The sequence below is a fragment of the Myotis myotis genome, unplaced genomic scaffold, assembly GCF_014108235.1.
Source record: "Myotis myotis isolate mMyoMyo1 unplaced genomic scaffold, mMyoMyo1.p scaffold_m19_p_2, whole genome shotgun sequence".
Classification (NCBI taxonomy): Eukaryota; Metazoa; Chordata; class Mammalia; order Chiroptera; family Vespertilionidae; genus Myotis; species Myotis myotis.
Window position 1 is genome coordinate 22,131,835 of NW_023416324.1, and position 21,218 is coordinate 22,153,052.

Consider the following 21,218-nt stretch of genomic DNA (forward strand, 5'->3'; position numbering starts at 1 on the left):
ACTAGGCGAAGTATGTAATACATATTATCTACCACAATCCTTGTGACAAGGTGAGTGTTATTCCCATTTTGCAGATGAGGAAAATAAGATTCAGAAAGGTTAAGTGATCTGCCCAAATTCTCACAGCAAATTAGTGACAGAGTCAAAGTTCAAACCTAAGTCTATCTGAACCCAAAGCCAAGTTCTTGATCTTGACATTCATCTGCCCATTATTACTACTGGGATGAGTTTAAAGAGCGGTTCAAATGCATCAAGGAGTGGGGAGCCCATCGGTAGTCCCCACACTTACTGTCCCCATGGCACCCATCCTCTGTGTGCTGACAGTTTGACAATTTACACAGCAGCTGGTTTGCTCGGAGGAGATCTCTGTTAATTAAAATAGCACGAAGGGAGAACAGCACACAAACCATGTCAGCAGGTAATTAATGCAAAGGAGGGCATGCAAGAATGCTCAGCTTCTACCTGCCAGAGCACAGCTTCATTCACTGCCCCCGAAGTTGCCACTTTGTCCCTCTGGCCATGAGCTTCTACCTGCCTGCCTACCTCCGTGGATGGGAGATGCAGGACCTGTCCTCTGGGCCAGAACCTGGGCTACTACTCTTACTGGGCTCTGTCCTCCTCAACCTCCTCTGAGCTGTCCCTCTCTCCCAGAGGATGCAGGAGGACAGGAGGAGCCAGAGATAAGCTATCCAGGACCCAGGACTTGGGACATTATCTCTGAGGAAGTGTTAGTCCCTGCATGCCCCTGCTCCATCAAGCAGTGCCCTGTTTATCTCCCAGGGCAGGGATCTTTATTATTATTACTATTCATTGATTTTAGAAAGAGAGGTAGGGAGAGAGAGAAAGAGAGAGATAGGGAGAGTTTTGTTGTTCCACTTATTTATGCATTGATTGGTTGATTCGTATTTGTGCCCTGACCAAAAGGCATATCTGGACAATGCTCCAACCAGTTAAACTACCTGGCCAGGGCCATAGGAGTCTTGCATAAGCTGACCTAAGTATCTACTGTATTGGAATGACCTGAACCCAAACCCACCATTGCTTCTGCCCAGAGCTTGGGATTGCTTTTCTGCTGGACCTACTGGTACAGCCTGGTCCTGAATCTCACTCCTCCGCTGGGATCCTGACCTCTTTCCTGTCCCTTTGTTCATTTCATTATCACCATATCCCCAGCAGGTTCCCTGCAAGAGGATATTCCTCCATGACACAGATGAACAAACTGAAGTTCACAGCAGCAAAGTAGCTTGTCTAAGGACAACGGAAGTCTTCCTTTCTCTGTTCAGAGACTGTGTTCTTCTGGGATTCCAGCCATGGGTTCAGCTATAACTTGCTTCTCTGTTTCTAATAAAGCTTTTATTTTGGAATAACTTTAGATTTACAGAAAAGTTACAAGATAGTACAGAGTTCCTGTATACCCCTCACTCAATTTCCCCATTGTTAACATTTCCTATTTGCCAAAACTAACATTCTGTACCTGGATTTAAGTCAGGCACTTGTTTCTCCCTGGGAGATGAGCCCTAAGTTTCTTTCTTCTTCATCCAGAGGATGGATGAAGAGTTTGGATGCTTGCAATGTGACCTCTTCATCACCAGCACAGCCCTCCTGCATTCCTACCTTGCCCAACCCCCCAGACAAAGCCAGAAGGACCATCAAGGAGAAATAGTGATAGGGCCAGAGCTCAAATTCCCAGGTAGTGTCCTTCACTTATCAAGCCCCTCTTTCCATAAGCCCTGAAAGTACCTGTTGCTCACAATCACCGCCTCCCCCACCTGCTAACCTCTTCGCCAACTTTACCATTAATCCTGTGGGCACCCACCCAACGTTAACTTCATCCTTAAAGATCTCAATCAGATTCAACTCAGCACATATCTATAATAATAAAAGCATAATATGCTAATCAGACTAGACAGCTGGACGACTTTCCGGACGAAGCCAGGGCTGCAAGGGCCTCTAGTTTATAAATAAGACAGAAACAAATCCAATCTAGTCTCTGACCTTGAGCAGTTCCTGATCTTTTGGGGAAAATAGACACCTCTCTCTATGATTAAAGCAGCATGTGGCAAGTGAAGCAGTGTTGCACAATGGTTAAGAGCTTAAGGTCTTTAATCAGAAAGCTACATGACCTTGGGTAAGTGACTAGTTTCCATGAGCATCAGTTTTCTCAACTCTAAAATAACCTACTTCACAATGTTTTTATGATCATCTAATTTTAAAAAAACTCAATATCTATCATTTATTAAGTAGTTACTGTCAGACACTGTACCAGTTGTCTTGCCTTGCTTAAGTCAAGGCTTACAAGTGAAAACTTACTTGCCTTTACAGTCAAGGTTAGGGATGATGGTGGCCTGAATCAAGGCTTAGATCTCAACACCTTCATGGGCTTCATATCTTTGATTCCCACTCACCGCAGAAGTAATTCATAGTATTTTTTGGCATTGGAAATTTTACCTTTGTTGCTTCAAGGTCAATTTCACTTTTTTTGTTTGTTTGTTTTACTAGAAGGAAAAAACCTAAAACCTCCTATGCCACATTTCTATGTGTTTGGATCAAAATGTCAGCTTGGTCTGATATATTTTTTTTAAATTGATTTGAGAGAAAGGGAGGGAGAGAGAGAGAGAGAAAGGAACATTGGTTTGTTGTTCCACTTATTTATGCATTCATTGGTTGCTTCTTGTATGTGCTCTAACTGGAGATCGAACCCCCAACCTTGGCTTATGAGCCAGGGTCTCAGTCTGATATCTTAAGCAGAGATGCTAGGAAGAAATCACAAAGGTATAATACGGACATTGAGACAATGATGTCCCATAAGACAATAGAGAAAAATGGCCCTGCCAGTGTGGCTCAGTGGTTGAGCATTGGCCCAGGAACCAAGAGGTCACCAGTTCAATTCCCAGTCAGGTCACATGCTTTGGTTGGGGTCAAGAACCCCAGTAGGGGGGTGGGCAAAAGGGAGCCTATTTTGACGATTTTCATTGATGTTTCTATCTCTCTATTCTTTTCCCTTCCTCTCTGAAAATCAATAAAAATAATAATATAGTCTTAGAATGGATAACAAAGTTAATATTAAAAAATAGAGGAAAATATATCAAGGAAAGGGATCAAGTGCTTCATATAAAAGATTGCATTGTGGACAAGTGAAATAAGAATGAATGGACCATTAAATTTGAAGACAGGGAGGTCATTGATTACCCAGGTATTTTATGGAGTAGTGGGGGAATCCTAATTGTAGTGAACTAAAGATGAAAGGGAGGTGATGGAGAGAGGAATATGGGAGGTCCTCCTTCTGAAACGGGGCTTTGCAGAGAGGAGACAGCTTGTGGTAGTGGGAGAAAGGGTGGGAGAAAGGTGTCCTTGAACTGAAGGAAGGAAACAGTGGAGGCAAAAGAGACAGAAGATGCAGGGAAGAAAAGGTGCCCCACAAAGGCTAGAGAAGGCAGGGGTCAAACCCAAAGGTGTCCACAATGAGCTATTACATCACATCTGTTAGGATGGCTATTATTAAAAACAACAACAACAACAACAACAAACAGAAATTACAAGTATTGGCAAGGATATGGAGAAAAGGGAGCCTTCATGCTCTGTTAGTGGGCATGTAAATTGATGCAGCCACTATGGATAACAATATGGAGATTCATCAAAAATTAAATAGAATTGCCATGTTCATTGTAGCATTATTTACAACTAGTGACCCGGTGCACAGATTCATGCACATTGAAAGGAAATTAATTAGAACGTGGCTGGCGGGGCTGGACTGAGCGAGACTGGCCCAACACGCCCTGGAGCCAACCTCCCGCGATCCCTCCGCAGCATCTGTGGAGTGAGGGGGGTCCCTCTGGCAGGTGGGGTCCCTTGGGATTGGGCCGAAACCAACTCTATGACATCCTCTGAGGGGTCCCAGAGTGAGAGAAGGCACTCTGCAAAGTTGCTGTTGTACAGAGTATGGCATGCAAATGCAAGTGTGCAGTAAACCAGATTTGGGGATGACAGTGCCCCAGCAACAACATAACACACAGCCGAAAGTGGAATCGCATGGCCCCGAGAGGAATTGGGCTTCCTCCTCTCTGGTTTCAGGGTGCATCACCTGAGAACGCTGCTGCCAAGTCACTGCAGTTTGGCAGCTCCTGTGTTGAGCGTCTGCCCCCTGGTGGTCAGTGCGTGTCATAGTGACGGGTTGGATGGTCAGACACTTAGCATATTAGCCTTTTATATATATAGACTAGTGGCCCAGTGCACAAAATTCATGCATGGGTGGGTGTCCCTCAGCCCAGCCTGTACCCTCTGCAATCTGAGACCCCTCAGGGGATGTCCTACTGCCAGTTTAGGCCCAATCCCACATGGATCGGCCTAACCTGGCAGTTGGACATCCCTCTCGCAATCCAGGACCGCTGGCTCCTAACCACTCACCTGCCTGCCTGACTGATCGCCCCTAACCACTCTGTCTGTTGGCCTGATCGTCCCCAACTGCCACCCCTTCTGTCCTGCTTGCCCCCAACTGCCCCCTCTGCCAGCCTGCTACCCCCAACTGCCATCCCCTGCCAGCCTGATCGCCCCCAACTGCCCCCCCTGCCAGCTTGCTCACCCCCAACTGCCCTCCCCATCAGCCTGATATCCTCCAACTGCCCCCCCCCCTTGCTGGCCTGATCACCCCTAACCTACCTCTGCCTGGCCCCACCACCATGGCTTTGTCCAGAAGGATGTCCGGAAGGTCTCCCAGAAGGTCTCCCGGTCTAATTAGCAAATTACCCTTTTCTTAATATAGATAATCAAGATATGGAAAATACATAAGTGTCCATCAGTGGCTGAATATATAAAGAAGATGTAGTGTTACACCTGAAACTAATACAAAATAATATTGAACATAAACTGTAATTGAAAAAATTTTAGATTGAAAATAAATAAAGAAGATGTGATACACAGACACACGCAATGGAATACTACTTAGCCATGAAAAAGAATAGAATCTTGCCATTTGCAACAACAGGAATGGGCCTCAAGTGCATTATGCTAAGTAAAATAAATCAAACAGAGAAAGACAACTATCACATGATCTCCTTTATGTGTGGAATCTAAAAACCAAAACAAACAAAAGCCAAGCTCACAGATACCGAGAACAGATTGATGGTTGCTAGAGGGGAGGGAGGATGGCATATGGGTGAAATGGATGAAGGGGAACAAAAGGTTCAAACTTCCACTTACAAAATTAGTAAGTCATGGGTATGTAATGTACAGCGTGGTGACTATAGTTAATAATACTGTATTGCTTATTTGAAAGTTACGAAGGGAGTAAAGATTAAAAGTGCTCATCAGAAGAAAAAAATAATTGTAACTATGTGTGGTGATGGAGTATAACTAGATTCATTGTGGTGATCATTTCACAGTGTATACATATATCAAATCATTATTCTGTACACCTGAAATTAATATGTTAATTATATCTCAATTCAAAAAAAAAGAAGAACAAAAGTTGTTGGACTTTCCCAGAAGGAGAATTCAGAATCCAGAGGGGAAAAAAGGATAGAGAGAACACAGAGGTCATTTGAGTTGGGGTCGGGGTCAGGTGGGGGGAAATGGAGTCAGTAGCTTGGCCCTGATTGAGGGGATAAGAAGGAGCAGAACAGGTAGGGGTTTGGGGTAGGAGAGTAGGAGAGTTCTGTCATCCAGGATAATATGAGCATAGGAGAGGGGGCATCACTGAGTGAGCTCTGGGGGGAAAAGCCAACCTCCCACAACCCTCTGTGGGCCACCCTGAAGTAGGTGTCAGCCAGGTAAGTGTTGCAGGAGGCCGAGGATGGGGGAAAATGGGTGCTAGTAAGAAGGTAGAGCTGGCACAAGTGCACCTGGGTAGAGTAAGGATTTGGTGGGGATTGGGGAGCGGGGAGGGCGATAGCTACAAGCCATCCTTGGGCAGAGAGTAGAAGCAAGGACTATTGGGTAAAAGTAAACTTTTCCAAAAGCGGATCTTGGAAAATTTTTCTTATATGTAAATTACTTTGTAGTTCTCTTTGACTGGGACTTGATCAGTAAATAAAGAACAAATGAATGAATGATACATAGATCAAGTGAAAACACAGAGAGAGAGAAATGGGGGAGAGAAACAGGCAGTAGGTAGGTGGCTAAGTGAAGAGAAGAGCATAAAATAGCTGGACTGACTGACTCCTCCCTAAAATTGGTCTTCCTAGACTTGGTTATGGCCTCTGTGTTCCTCTTCCTTTTCTTTCCTCTGTCTCCTTCTCTAGCTATCTAGTTGCTGCATCTATGGCAGGTGCGTGGGGCGCTGGGGTGGGAGGCAGCAGCTTCAGGGAGGCTGGGTGGCAGTATGAGCTGAAGCTGAGAGGGGGCGGGCGATGGAGAGGGAGAGGCAGCAGTGCCCCAGGCATGGAAGCTGCAGAGGTGTCAGAGACAGACTTAATGACAAGCCTGGGGTCCACCTGCACAGATGAGCGGGGCTGGGAGCTGGGAGCTGTGGGGAAATTGGAAAAGGGACACGTTCATTTTTCAGCTTTCCCTCTCTACACACACACACACACACACACACACACACACACACACACACACACACACTTTTAATAAAAGCCAGAGGGTTACTCTGTTCTGGCTCTCACTCCATTCCACAAAGGAACCCTAGGAGAGGGGTTGTAAAGAGGGACAAAGAGGGTCCTGGGGAAGGAATGGGGTTGCTTTCTCCCTTGAGCTTTGCCACTGTCCACACACCTGCCTGGGGGAGACCCAGCCCGCCAAGTCTTTGCTGAGCTAGGGGAGGGGTGGGTGGAATTGGAGAACCAAGGACAAGGCTAGGAGATGCCCAGCACTGGAGCAGGCATGTGGCCAGAACCCCAAACCTCCAGAGCCCCAGCTCAGCCCCTCAGAAGAGGCCTAACTGCGGTCTGAGAAGGCTCCTGAGTGCCCCCTCCCCGACCCCCATACACTAGGGTCACAGGCCACTCACTAAGCCCACAGCCCTTAACTCCTGTGCTGGGTCTTCTTCCCTGACCCTAGAATTGGGACAATAGGAGCAGAGCTGAGCTGAACCACTGGGCCAGGAAGGGCTGGGTTGCCTCTAAGGTCAGTACCTCAGGACCCAATTTCAGTCCCCACAGTCCACAGTAATTCCCATCTCTTCTAGAAGAGTGCTACATCTGTGGGCGTTACACTAATACTGTGTTCACAGGCAAGGGCATCACCCCCAGCTCCTGGCACTGGGAAGAAAGCCCCTCCCTCTGCTCTCACCTGCTTACGATGGGGCGGCTTTTGTGTCCAGTACACACGCATCTGCCCATAGAAGCTGGAGACTCCCCCAGGTGTCCTCGAGGCCATCTTCAAATAACAGTCACCTTGGGTGGCCACGAGTGCACCCCTCTCCCATGTGTCTCTGAGGATTTGGGAGGTGTTCGCACGTTCCTCTAACTCACTGCCCACCACTCCGCGTTGTTTTCCACAGCAGCCGCACCATTGTACTTTCCTGCCAGCAACGCACACAGGTCCCAGTTTCTCCACATCCCTGCCAACATCTGTTATTTTCTGTTTTTGTTTCCCAAGTTTGGAGCCGGTCAGCCTCTGCTGGGTGCCGTGACGAGTGCAGAGGAAGGTGGGACAATGAGTGGCCCGGAGAGACTTTCAGCCCAGACTTCCTATCCATGAAGAGCCTCAATTTTGTACTTTTATTTCCAATGAGATTGGGGGGGGGGGGATTTTTATATCACGATTAAAATAATTTATTAATGGAAGGGTTTAAATTATACCACACTTAAAAGCACAGTGCATTGGTATCAGATATTTTTTTTAGTGTACCCTTGATCCTCAAATAAATAAAAGTGGCCTGGACTCTGTCAACCTCTGAGAGGCCCTGACTGGCTGTCCCTCCTGAAAACATCCTCCTCAATCCTGCATTGTCAAAACTCAGCTGCCTTTTCTGGCTATTCTTCCTCTTTCCACCCCCTCAGTGTAGGCCTTCCTTCCCGAAGATGTAGTGTCTGCTCTCTGGCCCCTCAGGTCCCATCATATCAACCCCTACTTCCCATGTACCACCCTTGTATAACAAATGGTCCCTGGATCCCTGTCCACAAACACTGTCCTCCCAAGCCCAGACATGTATTTCCAATGGTTGCTTAAAGTCAGACTCTGAAATGGAGATCAGCAGGCAGGAAGTTTATTGGGGAGTGCTCTTGGGGTCAACATCAGTGAGGGAGGGAAGGAGCTAGAATTGGGCAGATGAAGGAACTGAATGGTCAAAACAAAGCCACAACCAATCCTACAATCAGCTCTGGCATCTGGATGGCCTTCAGATTTGTCCTGCCTTGAGCAAAGCTGCCCGGCCTTTATATGCCCACTTCAGTGGGTCTTGGATGTTGGCTGCCTAGGAAGGCAGTGTGACCGTGGGCCACTCTTCAGCTAAGGGCAAGAAGGGGCCCACCTGAGAGGTCTCAGCCACAAACTCTTCCAGAAATGGGGGAATGAGTGTTTGGGCCTTGAAAGAGGAACCTGGGTGATGTGCCACAGCATCCACCACATCAGGCACCACTTGGATGTGCTTGGGTATCTCAAACTCAACATGCCTCAGGCTGCACTGCTCCTTTTCTGGGTTCAGTAGTGTTATGACCAAACTCCTAGGTTTGTCAAGTCTGAGTCAGTTATCTTCCCTCTACTTTACCCTGCATCCAACTGATCCCTCATCCCATAGGATATTAGACTTTACCTAAAGTCTCTTGAATGCATCCCCATCTCCTCCTTCCCACCACCACTGGCCAGGCTCAGGCCCTCACAACCTCGTTCTTCAATGACCTTCCAACAGGTTCAGCGGAAAGAGCCACTTAGCACAGAATAGGTGCTACATAAAGGTCTACTGGGGTATTGATACAACAGAGAAAGAGAGAAATACATAGCTAGCCTTATTAGAAATCAGGATGGAAGGAAGGAAGGAAGGAAAAAAGGAAGGCAATTAAAATAACAGATTTAATAATATATAGTTAATTGTAATATTATCTATAACAATATATAGTATACTTTGTTAATTGTTATATATTCAATTATATCTAACAATTGATTTGGTATGTATTAAATTTGCAAGGATGTCTTTTAAAAATGACTACAATATTTCTTAAGAGCCATATAGATCCTTTGATGCAGGGATTCTAACTCAGAATTTACCCCAAACAATAGTTTGAAATATGAAGAAAAATATGAACAAAGATGTTAACTATATTATTATTCATTATAGTAAAAAATTGGAAGTAACTTAAATATTTAATAATAAGAGTTAAGTACATTTTAGTTAGTTCTATGTAACAGGAAATAATGTTTAAAGTGGTCAGAAAGTCTATGTAACAGCATGGAAGTTGATTATTAAGTCAAACATTCAGATTCATCATGCTTATGCATTACAATTGCAACTATGTAAAAAGTTTGATTAGGGAAAACAATCTGAGAGAAAATACACCCGCATGCTCAGAGGTCTTGTTTTAGAGAAAAGCAAAGTCACCCTAGGTCTCTTTAGTCCCTCTCCCTCCACCATAACCACCCCCTCATTCTTTGATTTTCCTTAGTATGTAAAGTGCTATGGAAATGCAACTTCAAGATCTGCTTCATCAGATTGCTATCGTAAGTCCCTCATACACAATAATTATGGAGTCACCGCCAGCCATCTATAACCCCACAACCCTATTTTTCAAAGTTGCAGCTGGCAGCCTTTCCATTTTTATAGGATGATGATATGATATGATATGATATGATATGATATGATATGATATATAATGTAATTATAATTACAATATAATAAATTAAAATATACCAGTACTTCATTTCTGCTTATTTTTAAGTAATATTTCATTATATGGATATATCACATTTTGTTTATTCATCCATCATTTGATAGATGTTTGAGTTGTTTCCACTTTTGGCTACTATGAGCACTTATGCACAAGATTTTATGTGGATATATGTTTTCAATTCTCATGGGCATATATGTATTAGGATTGAAATTGCTGGTTTGCGGAATTATGGTAGCTCTACGTTTAACCTTTTGAGGTACTGCCAGATTGTTTTCCCAAGCAGCTGCATCATTTACATTCCCACCAGCAGGTCATAAGGGTTCCAATTTCTCCATATCCTTACTGACACATAATCTGTTGTGGTTATAGCCATCCTTGCAGGTTTGAAGTGGCATTGCATTGTGGTTAGATTTGTATTTTCCTGATGGCTGGCTAATGATATTCACTATTATTCGTTTGTAACCCAAAGCAAACAAAGTAAGGTTGAAATGTCCCCATTATAAGAGTAATTCATGTTTATTAGATATTTTAGAAACAGGTTTAAAAAAAAACAACAAAAACTTTAAACCGCACCTAAATAGCACCATCTAGAGGTAACTACTCTAAAATTTTCAGTGTGTTTCTTTGAAATTTTTTTCTTTTTATTCTTTCAAAAATATGATTGAAGTTGTATGACACTTGCAATTTTGCTTCTGGCCTTTTCGCCTAATATAAAAAAATGGGAATTTCCCAAACCTCTTTCTAAACATTACTGGATGTAACCATTTCCTTCTGTTTCCAGCTGTCTTTAATATTGTAAATAATGCAGTAATACAGTGCTTTGATATTTCTCTTTTTTATTCGTTGTTCTGTCTATCCAGTAAGACTGGCATCTATGAGGATGGAGACCTGCCTTCTCCTCCCTCCCCATCCATCAGGACAGTGTTTGGTACAGAGTACACTTATTAAGTCCTTATGATGGGCCAGGCACTATTCTGACCACATGGTGCTTATCACTGCATTTAATCCTCACAACTTCCCTGTGATATAAGTAATATTATTATCCCTATTTCATAGATGAGGAAGTTGAAGTACAGAAATTTGTTAAACTGGTGGCTCCCAAAGGGAAGAGGGTGTGGAGGACTAGTTGAAAGAGGCCAAGGGATTCAGAAGTACAAATTGGTAGTTACAAAATAGTCATGGGGATGTAAAGTGTAGGGAATATAGTCAGTAATCCTATCTAATAAAGAGGGAATATGCTAATTGACCACCACACCCTCACAAGATGGTGGTGCCCACAGCCAATAAAGAGGGAATATGCTAATTGACTTCCACCCCCTCAAAGATGGCAGCACCCACAGCCACAAGATGGTGGCACCCAGTCTCCTTAGCCCCACTGGGGTGGCAGGCAAGCAGCATGGCCGGGCTTGCCCCCAGGCGGGTCCAGCCACTCTACACTCCTGCCTCCGGAGTCCCCCAGTTCCCTCCGCCCCCTCAGCTGCCCAGGGCTGGCCCAAGGCACAGGCATGCCTCAGTTGTTGGCTGCCCAGCTGCCCAGCGCCGGCCCGAGGCTCAGGTAACTAGGGCCTGAGGCTTGCACTACAGGCAGTGGCAGCAGCAGAGATGTGATGGAGGTGTCACCTTCCCCTGATCACCAGGTCACCTCCTGCCCTTGAGGGCTCCTGGACTGTGAGTGGGGGCAGGCTGGGCTGAGGGACTCCCCTCCAGTGCATGAATTTTCATGCACCGGGCCTCTAGTGTTTCAATAACTATGTATGGTGCCAAGTGGTTACCGGAAATACAAGGGGGAACACTTTGTAAAGTATATGATTGTCTAACCACTATGCTGTACCCCTGAAACTAGTACAAAATAATATTGAATGTAAACTGTAAAATAAAATAAAAAGAAATTTGTGCAAGGTCATCAGCTAGTAAGGGGCAGAGGTAGAAACTAAACCCAGACAACCTGGCTCCAGAGCCTGAAAGTCTTAACCACCAGCCACATCGCTTCCCTGTGATGATGGAGGCAAAGGGAATTGGAGGCAGGAGGACAGCTATCAGGTCTTTAGGGGTGGGTTGATCATATGTTTGAAATCTCTCAAACTCCATCTCTTAGTTTGGAGTGAAAGTCAGGAAGCCTGGGGGGAGGGAAGCAATTCAGATCCAGCTGACAGGACAGAAGCTTCTAAATGTCCCCAGCCCCGCACCTTCCAGTTAACCCCAAAGCATCAGTGCGGCCTTTCTCTAATGCAAATCTGATCCTGTCACTTCCCAGTTTAAAGCTTTCTGTTGCCCTCAGGACAAAATCCCCAGGTCCATACCTCTCTAGCTCAATCTCTCTCCATTCTGCACCAGGCCTCTCCTCTCCACTTTACAAGCAGACCCTACAAACCCCACCAGGCTCTCTCACTCCAGTACCTGTTGGACCACTGGCCTGGAGAACTCTTGCCACCTCACCCCAGTTTGGCCCCGCTCTAAGCCTCTGCTTACACACTCTAAGCCCTTCACCTGGATTGTGTTCCCTGCTAGACCTGCACTTCTCTCCTGACACTCATTACAGTTCTTGTAATTGCTTTTATGAAAAAAAAAAAATTTCTTATAGAAAAATTACATATAAGAAAAAACAAGAGAATATTCTTATCACACAATTTCAATTATCAACTCATGGCCAATCTGGTTTCATCTAACCCCCCAACTACTCCCCTCCTTCTGTATTATTTTTAAGTAAATAATACAGATCATTTTATTTCATCTTAAAATGTTTTATGTAGCAAGTGTCTCTAAAAAATAAGGACTTTTAAAAATCATAGTTATATTGCACAATATAAAAATGTTGAATCACTAAATTGTACACCTGAAACTAATAGAACTAACATAATATTGTGCATCAAGTTAAATAAGTAAATTAATAAAACATTTAAAAATCATAGTTACAATAGTATTATCATGCTTTAAAAAGCCAATCAAAATTTTCTTGTTTTTCAACTTTTTATTTTGAAAATGTTTAAACCTATGGAAAAATTGCAAAAATAATTCAATGAACCACCCTAAATTTCTCACCTAACTCACCAGTTGTTCATATTTGCCACCTTTGTTCACTGAACCACCTGAGGATAAATTACAAATATCATGATCGTTTACCCCCAAACACTTCCACATATTTCCCCCAAACAAGGAGATTCTTTTAGCCATGGTATGATACTCATATTCAGGAAATTTAAGATAGATACAATAAAATGCCTGTAATACAACCCATAGTCACATTGCCAAATGTCCCAATGCTGTCCTTCCCAGAAATTTGTTTCCATCCAGTATCTGATTCAGAATCAGACACTGCCTTTTGTTGTCTTGCCTCTTTAGCCCCTTTAATCTGGAAGGGCTCATTCTTCTTTTGTGACCTTGGTATTTCTAAAGAGCCCCTGCCACTGTTTCCTAGCCTGGCCCTGAGTTTAGGTTTGTCTGGTGGCTGCCTCCGGGTTCTGCATTCCTCAGGCTCTGCCTCTTTGGCAGGGTGATGTGTTCTCAGGGCTTCACATCAGGAAGTGGGTGTCCATTTGTCTCACTACGATGATGTGGCTTTTCACTGCTGGATTAAGGTGTCCTATAATTGCTTTAAGATTTTTTAATTATCTGACTGTTTTGTGTTTGTTTATTTGTTTCCTGCTGGACTGTGAGCTTCATGACGGCAGAAGCCAAGCACAGCAGGTGTAAACCGAAAAGATGTACCTGCTGGTGCCTGGCGCCATGCCTGGCCCACCATTCAGCCTCCCTCACGACAGTCCTGGGAGGGGCTCACTGAGACCTCAGATGAGGGAAAGGAGGCTCAGAAAGGGGCAGGCTCCATAGCAGAGAGATGTTTTCAAACTTCTGCCTGAGCTGGGAAGGAAGGATCTATCGGTTCCACCCTCCCAAAACTCTCCCTTTGGATGGCACCTGGGAAATGCACCCACCTCTGTCCCCCTAAAAAGATGGTTTCAATGAAAACAGATAAGTTCCCCAAAAGAAGGAAATCACATTAGCAGTCCAGAGCCTAGGGGCTGGGGGAGAGAGGAGGGAGGCCCTATTTGCATTTTTTCTATTAACAAGCTTGGAGTTGAGCTAGCTTGCCTGGGGAGATAATTTGAGAGGGAAATCTTTGCATATTTTATTTAAAAGCACGCCACGTTAGGCGGGTAATAATGCAGAGTGTGGCCCATTAGGTGAGGCCTGCAGGGGGCAGGGATGAGGGTCCTCTCCCTCCTTTCCTTCTACCACTTTTCCCAACCTCCACCCCCAATCACCCTTCCTCAGTCCTGGGAACCAGCCTCCTTAAAGGAACAGCCTCATGAGGCCTCAGAGGCAGGTTGGGGCTCAAGCCTCAATAACTCCTGACACTTTCTTGCTAAGAGAGCCCAAGAGGGAGAGGTCCTGAAACTGGGATAAAAGAAAAGGGACCAAATCCATAGCGAGACCCTAGTCCTAGGGTTCTAAGTGGCAGGGGGGAGAGGGGAGTTTGAGGAGGTATCACCTCTATAGTGGGCTTTTTAAAATGTGAGAGAGATCTTTTGGTTGTCTCAGTAATTGGGTAGAAAGGGCTATTGGTATTTCATGTCTAGGGGACAGGGATGCTGAATTGGAACTCTGCATTGCCTAGGACAGTCCTACTCAGATAATTACCCAAATGCCAAAGGCACTCCCACTGAGCTAGCAACCCTCCCTGCATGTCGGTGTAAGCCTTCCCTTTACGTCCTGCTGAAGGGACAGAACGGAACTGATAGCTGTGTCTCTAACTCCTCTCCCAGGAAAGCCACAGAATGTATCAGTTACTCAGCCTGCCCTTATCTCAGCCAATGGGAAAGCGGGGGGGGGGGGGGGGGAACTAGCCCAAGGCCAAGAGTATGCTAGCCACCCCCCTGTCTTTGTGTAACCAGACCCTAGCTGCACCCTGCCCTTGACTCACTACCCCCCTCCCTCACTCAACCAACCGGAATCGGCCAAATCAGTGGTCAGAGTGTGCCCCCACCCCCGACCCCAAGCCCTATAAATTCTTTGTTCCCTTGGGACTCAGGGCTCTCTCTTGTATCTAGTAATGGAGGCATGGGGGGGGACCAAGTCCCGGGCTTGAATAAATGACTCTATGCTTTTGCATCGGACTCGGCTCCCTAGTGGTCTGTCTTGGGGGATCTTGAAATCTGGGCATAACACTGCCACACTGCTGTCACGGGATTGAACAGCGACTTGGGAGAGACCTGTGTGGTTGCTAGGTAGTTAGTTGAAGAAGCGGGGTTCTTGCTCCATCCCAAGCACAAATCGCTTAACCTCTCTGAGCCCCATTTCCTCTTCCATAAAGAGGCACACCAGAGCCTACCTCCCAGTGTAATCAGAGAAAGCAATGGTAAAAGAGGGAAAAAGTGTGAGCACACACTTTATTATTATTATTATTATGGAAAACAGAGCATAGACTGCTTATTTATTTATTTATTTATTCATTTATTTATTTATTAAATATATTTAATTAATTTTTTACAGAGAGGAAAGGAGAGGGATAGAGAGTTAGAAACATCGATGAGAGAGAAACTTCGACCAGCTGCTTCCTGCACACTCCCTACTGGGGATGTGCCTGCAACCAAGGTACATGCCCTTGACCGGAATCAAACCCAGGACTCTTCAGTCCGCAGGCCGATGCTCTATCCACTGAGCAAAACCGGTTAGGGCAAGACTGCTAATTTAGTAAGGACTTCTAAAGTTATCCTTCTCTGTGTGAGGTTTATAAGGCCATGGAGACCCTGACCATTCCTGCCTCACTGGATGAGGGGCTCAGAGGCACCAAATCAACTTCCACCATTACTGCTGTTTGACTTCCACTGAAAAATGGGGTTGATTGTACCTACTATAGAGGCCAATAACAGAACTGGAAATGATATGAAAAATGTTACATATCACGAAGAGGCAAGATACTAGAAGACTGTAAGGTTATTTGCCATTTCCAGACGAGCCAGAAAGATCTCCCTTCTCCTCTCTCTGCCTCAGTCTTTCTATCTGTTAGATGAGTGCATAGACATTCTGACTCCCCATCCCCCAAAACTCATATGTGCCCATGCATGCAGGGGTGTACACTTGTACACACACACATTCACACACATATTAGAAGACCTCATTAGAATTAGGGAAACATCTAAGTGGGTCATATAAAACAAGTTTCATTAGGGAGAGCAAGATGGTGATTGTGTCTGAGACAAATTGGGGGGTAAGGGAGTCAGGCAATCACCTAGAAGGGTCTGCTTCTATCTGGGTGAGTTTGGGGGGTAGGAAAGAATTCAGGGATAAGGTGGCTTGCGAGTCCTAGGAGACTGTATGAGGATTTCAGGCACTCTAGGCACAGGAAGCAGAATAGGTAGCACCTGCCCTTCGTGGGTTAACACATGTTGAGCACTAAGAGCAGTGCCCACCCCGGCACAAAGCAAGCACTCTGTGGTCATGCTTTTCTCCTCCCACTGGCCTTCTGCCTTCTCCTGCTCTTCTTCCTTCTCATCTGGTGCTATGGCTGTTAGGGAGATGGTGTGGGCTACAATGGATATGTGAGTTGGAAAAGATGGCGTTGAGAATGGGAAGAGGATGGCTGGCTACAGGGATAGGACTAACACATGGAGATGAGCATGGCATTGAAACCCACCAGATCCACCAGAATAAAAGCAGCTTTGGACTTCTTCACAGGATCTGGACACATTTATACACCTGTATACATCTGCATGTTCTGGGCTGAGCCTATATTGATGGCTCCTGGAGAACCAAATTCAGCTGACACCAAGTAAGAAAGGTCTTTTGAGGGAGTTTTGTTGGCTCCCATATGAAGCCCTGCTACAAACCTCTCTCTTCAGAAAACTGCTTCCTGGGGTTCTCAGTCTGCACCCATTACTACCCCATACACACCCAAACTGTAAAGGTCCTGGGTGTACCCGAAGACAGAGGCATGTCTGGCTCACAGGCAAGTGAGATGTTTTACTGACCTTAGCATACTGCCTAGCATTCCAGGAAGTGAAGTGATGCTTCAGGCCACGCTCATGGGAGAGAGTATTCGTAATGGTTGTTCAGATAAAGCCCCTGTCCACACTGCAGTTGCTGGCTCAAAAAGACTCCTTTGTCCTTGGGACAGTGCCCTGCTTCTGAACCCTCAAAGTCTCCTGATTCAAGTCCCCTTCTGCATATTAGGATGCTCTCTTCCTCACCTACTTTTACTCATCCTCCAGGTGGACATGAGTTCCTCTAGGAACTCTTTCTTGATTGTCCCTCATGTCCCTTATTCCTCTCCCTACCCCCAGACACAGAATTAGTCTCTCCATTCTCTAGGTTCCCACGGCAATGTGTTTTCCAAATGTGTCCCCTGGAACACTCAATCTGTAAGACAATCTATCAAAAAAGCGTTCTATGCTCAAACAAGTTTGAGAAGCCCCCTTCATACACTGCCCTCCTCTATGTGTTGTAGAAATTCACAACACATACTTGCACAGTAAAGGCCCTGAGGAGTCCTGCAGTAAAGAAGTCTAATTAGCCCTGACTGGTTTGGCTCAGTGGATAGAGCGTCGGCCTGCGGACTCAAGGGTCCCAGGTTCAATTCCAGTCAAGGGCATGTACCTTGGTTGCAGGCACATCCCCAGTGGGGGGTGTGCAGGAGGCAGCTCATTGATATTTCTCTCTCATAGATGTTTCTGACTCTCTATTCCTCTCCTTTCCTCTCTATAAAAAATCAATAAAATATATATTTTAAAAAAGTCTAATTAACATGGTTTAACCCAATGTTTCCCAAGCCCCTTTGATGGAAATCTTTTACTTCCCACCTATTGAAACGTGATTTGGAAAGTGCTTCCATAGCATCTTGTACTTCTCTTAGCATTTATCACACTCTCATTATCCAGGACTCGATCTGTCTTCATGGATAGCCTGTGAAGGCCCTATGGCTGGAACTGTGTTTGATTCAGCTGTGTCCTCAGTGCCTAGCAGAGGGTCTGGCACATGGTAGACAATCCTATATAATAAAAGGCTAATATGCAAATCATCCAAACAGCAGAACTACCCAGTGCATGAATTTCATGCACCATGCCTCTAGTAATAAATATTTGTTGAATGCAATAACAAATAGTCCTGTCTGTGACTAAGATGACTAAGATGTGAAGATCACCTTGGTGACAGGTTCCTGGCAGTGCCTAGGAGGAGGTGTCTGGTGACAGTGGTGACAGCAAGGGAGTGCCACACACATACTTGCAGACTGTGTGATTCTGGGCCCTCTGGGGATGTGGCCCACCCTGATGGATTTGGGACAGAGACAAGGGTATCCAGCATCCCTGGGGGTCCTATAACCATAATGGCCTGAGGGAGTTGAAGGAAGGGCAGGACCTCATCAGTTTGGGAGGAACCCAGCTGTCATGCATGTGGCAGACTTAGTGTGGGCAAGACTGGGCCACTGCATACCATCTTTGGTGGGTCTGGCTTCCCTGAATCATCCACTGCCCTGTAGTTCCCTGGACCTTGGGGCTCTGAAGGATGGTTCTATGAGGAACAAGTGTAGCCATTGATTTCATTCCTGAGATGGAAAAGTCTCCATGAGACGTCTTGAGGAAGGTCTTTGTAGGCCAAAGAGAAACTTGTGGAACACTGGACCCTTGGGAAAAATCAGGCCAGTGGGGATGCAGGAACCAGCCAGAGAAGACCTTGCAGGCCAAACTAAGCAAGGTGAACCACTGGAGAGCCTTAGAAAGACCTTAAGTTGGAGGAGTCTTATAGGAGTCCACTCTAGGGCAGTGTGGTGAATGGAAGGGAGGGAGCCAGACCAGGACCCCTTCTAGATGTCCAGGTGAGAGGTGATGGTGGCCTGAACCAAGGTGAGGGAAGTTGGAGTGGAGAGGAAGGCACAGGCTGCAGAAGTTCTTGGAAGTTGGAAGGAACTGGACTTGGTGCTTGGGTGCCATGAGGAGTGACTAAGAGGGCTAACCTCGCACCCCAAAGGACTGAGTGGAATGATACTGTTTGTGGGTGAGGAGAAGATGAGCTCAGACTGGGACATGGGAAGTTTGAATTGAGTCACCGGGGCGGAGCTGTCCACTGGGCAGTTGGATATGCAGTGGGGGTGGGGCAGAGACCCTGCTGGAGACAGAGGTTTGGAAGTCCAGGGTATGAGAGGGGACTGAAGCCACAGAAAGGAGACCCCAGGAGGAAGGGGAGAGAGGAGGTCCAGGCCAGCGCAGGGAAGCATCAAGTCTAGGGAGAGCTGCCTGAACGCTGGATAGTGGGGGCCGCCTAGAGGAGTCCAGGAACCGTCCCCTCCAGCCCGCTAGATCGCACACACTCAGACCTGCACACCCACAGGTCCAGTCCCACGTCTATGCGCTCCCCTGCAGGCTCACATCCTCTGCACACCCCTGCTCACCTCGACCGGACCCTGGCAACGGAGGGCTCACCCCACAACCCTCTCCTGCTCTTCCCTCTTTGGCCTCACTCCTCCCAACAGACCCTAGAGTTAATCCTCCTCCTCTCCCTCCCCCTCCCCCAGATTAGGGGCGCCGCCCCCCTTTGTGTGTCCCAGGGCCTGAGGCGAAAGCCCTGGAAGGCTGCAGGCCTTCCAAGCAGCTGAGGTGGGGAGGGCGGCAGGGGCGCGGGGAGGAGACACAGAAGCGGGGAGGGATCCCGGCTGCAGCTGTCCCGCGAGGGCCCGGGACAAAGGGCCTGCTGGCGGCCGCCCTGAGCCGTTTTCATGCTTGTTGGGATTAAGCGCAGGAAACCTCGCGGGCCGCCGTGCGGATCAGCGGTTGGGGGCGCGCCTGACCCACGCTTTGTGAGGGGACCCCCGGTCCGCGAGGCTCCGAGGAGACCGCCCCTTTGTCTGCGCCTTTGCGGGGAGGGGAATGAGCCCCACCCGGACACCGCAGAACACCAGCTGAACGCCCGCCTCCAGCCCTCTCCTTCCCCGGCGCGGAGCCCGGGAGCTCCGCCTTGCACTCCCTTAGGGAGCAAGGTCACGGCCCCAGCCCGAGCCTCTCGGACTGCCCCCCTCTCATGGTCCGTGACCTCTTTCTCGCCGGGTAGGTGGGGGATGCAGGCCCTCGGGGACCTAGCCCCTCCCGGCCCTGACCCCGTGCGCCCTCCCTCCCCGCTCCCGCCAGTCCCACAACCAGACACCTCTCTCCTGGAACCTACTGGTGATAAATGAGTGGAGCGACCCGAGGATCCACCGGTTCTGAGCTCTGAGCGGAGGGGTCTGAGGGGAGGAGCGGGCGAGGATCACGTTTGGCTGGAGCAGCCTTCAGGCCCGGAGAGAAGCAGACACACCGATGGCTGTGCCATGCGCGGGCTGGGAGAGTCTCAGGGGTTTGCCGGGTGTGAAAACCGCCCCAGGCTGGTGCAGCCTTATTTCTGAGAGGGGTGGGGGGGAGCAGGGAGCAGGCATGCAGGTCTGTGTCCGGGAGTGTGCATCTGTGAGTGTGAGAGCTTGTGCATGCATGTGCACACGTGCTTAGGAGTGGTGTCCAGTGGCCTTGTGTTTGTGGGTGCCTGGTGGGTGTGGCTTTGAGGCCTGGTTCAGCCCCCAGAGCATCCCCATGTTATGCTCCTCTTCTCACCACCAGCATCCACCAACTCATGGGTCTGGGGCTCTAGGTGCTTTAGCAACACTTTTTAATATATAGCACAATTGCCAGGGGCATCTCCTACCTCCGATGACCTCCCACTCCTCGCTTAATCAAATAATAACATGTATGGACTATTTCCTATGTGCCAGGCTCAGGCCTGAGGCCTTAACACGTATAAACTCTCGCATAACCCATTTCACAGTTGAGAAAAGTGAGGCACAGCTACTACTAAATGGAGGATCCAAGACTTCTGGGTTCAGTAGGCACTAGAAATCACTGTTCTCTGTTGCCTCAACTTCTACCCATTCTCCAGGCTCCTCTTCCTCCAAGGAGCCTTCCTTGATCAGGCAATCTCGCTTTCCTGCTCCTGTCACCTGTTCATGCTGTGGTTAAGAGACACTAACACTAGATTTTGGATGAAGCTTGTAGGAAACAGGCTGGAATACAAGTTAAGTCATGGGCTGCCACCAGGAATCATTCAATCTACACAGAACGCTGATATTCCAGGGGAGCCCACCCATCACAGTCTGAAGCTTCCTTATCCCCCTCTTTACTTCCTTCTTCAGTTGCCAGTTCACTCCCTGCACCCCAGGCTCTGGCCAGGCTTGATGGGACTGAACTATTTGGAGTCCCTGAAGAGAGTTTCCCATGGACCCAGCCCCTTCTCTCTCAAGAGGATCCAGCCCTGCACAACTTCCCCGCCAATCCCTTCCCTTGGTCCTGTCCCCGGGGGGTGTTCAGGCCCCTGCTGTGTGCCCTGCCCCTGTGGGTCTCTAGATCTCAGCTTCAATCTCCTCCCTCAATCCTCCTACTAAATGAGACTCCTCCGGTAGCACTAGAACCCTGAGTTAGACTTCCCTGCTTCTGGTCATGAGAT

At 47.2% G+C, this 21,218-nt stretch overlaps 1 long non-coding RNA gene across 1 annotated transcript in view; it reads left to right on the plus strand.

Moving 5' to 3' along the window:
• The window catches only part of LOC118676013, a 28,230-nt gene extending 20,560 nt beyond the window's left edge, over nt 1-7,670 (plus strand). Inside the window, exon 3 of the long non-coding RNA XR_004974005.1 lies at nt 7,537-7,670. This is a non-coding gene — a long non-coding RNA (uncharacterized LOC118676013). The remainder of the gene's footprint in view (nt 1-7,536) is intronic.
• Nucleotides 7,671-21,218: the final 13,548 nt, after the last annotated feature.